General features: G+C 36.5%; 1 pseudogene; it reads left to right on the top strand.

Annotated features, from left to right (window-relative positions):
• The first annotated feature begins 262 nt into the window (after nt 1-262).
• Nucleotides 263-361, top strand: LOC119371022 (small nucleolar RNA R71; annotated as a pseudogene).
• The last annotated feature ends 1,619 nt before the right edge of the window (nt 362-1,980 follow it).

Raw genomic sequence — 1,980 nt, 5'->3', positions numbered from 1 at the left:
AGTAGTCAACAAATCTAACTTCCTTACCATATTGTCCACTTTGGCATTGAGTGTTGTAATGGCATCAATCTCATAAACTCCTACAGGCTTCTTCCTTTCAGAGTTGTTTTGATAATGTCTATTGCTTACCATCTCTTCTATCAACTCGTATGCCTCATCAATTCCCTTTCTTTCAAAAGATCCACTAGCAGCTACATCTAAAGTAATTTTTATGTTAGGACATAATGCATTATAAAAATTTTGTACTTGTAACCACTTGAGTAGGCTGTGACGTGGGCATTTCCTCCTTGAATCTCTACCAAGCTTCATACAAACTCTCTTGATCATGGTGGGAAAAAGTCGTTATCTCATTGCGAAGCTTTATGGTCTTTGAAGATGGAAAGAATTTTGCCAAAAATTTTTGGGCTAGTTCCTTCCATTTAGTAAAACTTCAAACAGGGTATGATTGTGAAACGACCCGAAAAACTTTTTTCAAAAATTTATCATTTAAAAATTTAATCATAAATTCTAACCAATGAACTTCAGCGGAACATATTTTGTTATTGCTAAACCAGACCTGTAAACCAGTTTGAATTTTCCGAAAATCAAGTGAAAAACCCGTAAACCAAGCAAAAACCAAACTAAAATCATTGAATTGAGTTAAACTGGTTCGAAACGAATCGAAATCGACCTAGAAAGCTCTAGAAACTAGTCTTTTCTTTTTTTTTCCTTCTCTTCTTCTTCTTTTCCTCCTCGCCAGCACCGTCTCTCTCCCTTTCTTTCATTTTTCGGCCACTGCCATGAAATCCAACAACAAAGCACTCCGACTTCATCTTCACAATGAGAGGAACTCGCCTGTGGTCTTGATTTGCGAGGTAGAAGCCTGAAACGAGAGAGAACACGACTGGAACTCAAGTGATGTCGCGCGATGAAGTTTCCGGCAATCCATACTGTTTCTGGCAGTTGCAATGTGAAGGAGGGGTGCCGATCATTTCATCTCCTCGGTGCGATATTTTCCACTCTGTTAAACTGAGTTTTCGGTGGAGAATGGTGAAGCCACCATGATCGACAATCCCTTTAACAACTATCGGGTTATTTCTGGTCTCTAGGATACCCATCTCGTTAATCGGACATGAGATCGGAGACCTCCTCATGAAACGGAACAAATTGATGTAAAAAGTTGGTATTTCTGGGTTGTTTGGAATTTTTTCGCCACCGTAGATGGTGGCGGTCCAGCGACTAGTCGGTGAGTCCCCGATGAGGCCTAAAGAGGTAGAATCGACTTCCCCTCACGTAGATTATGGAATCATAGTTCAATTTTTGATTGGTACGCTCTAAGACCTAGTTCCTTATTATTGGTATAAATTCCAAATTTAAAATTATTGGTTGATTTAGTTGATTTCGAATAAATAGTTAATTGAAGGACTTTGAAATGTTAGGCAAAATGTTGGATTTTTCATGTGGACTCGGAATATGTAATTAGAATTATTTTGCTACTTAATTCTATATATGTGGAACATAGTTAGTAAACTTAGTATTGTGACATCCTACTTTTCGAGTTGTTGCATTGAGAGAGTCGAGTCGAGTCGGACCGAACCAGAACCCGGTTCGAGCCATTAGAGTCCAGAGTGGGGTAAAATGGGATTTAAATTAAATCATTAAAAGAATATAAAGATTTAGACTCAATTGAAATAAAAGTATAAGGATTAGGACCTAATTGAAATAAAGTATAAAGTTTAGGTATTAAATGGTAAAATATTGAAAATTTAGGTACTATTTTGTAATTTTTTTAACATACTAGAAGATATATTTAGAGGTTACCCAAAAATTCCATTCACTTTACCTTCTCCATCTTCTCCTTTGTCTTCTTCCTTCACTTTACCTTCTCCATCTTCTCCTAAATCTTCCTCCATTTTCTACCTTAATATTCAACCTTTCATGCATTAAATTCAACACATAACTCTATCCAAGTAAGTTGAATTTCTTGAATTTAATAATTTA

Source organism: Jatropha curcas, chromosome 3 (genome assembly GCF_041381405.1).
Source record: "Jatropha curcas cultivar XTBG-Jc1 chromosome 3, XTBG_Jcur_1.0, whole genome shotgun sequence".
NCBI classification, from domain to species: Eukaryota; Viridiplantae; Streptophyta; class Magnoliopsida; order Malpighiales; family Euphorbiaceae; genus Jatropha; species Jatropha curcas.
Note: the sequence above shows the minus strand (reverse complement) of the source record. Positions and strands in the feature narration are given on the sequence as shown.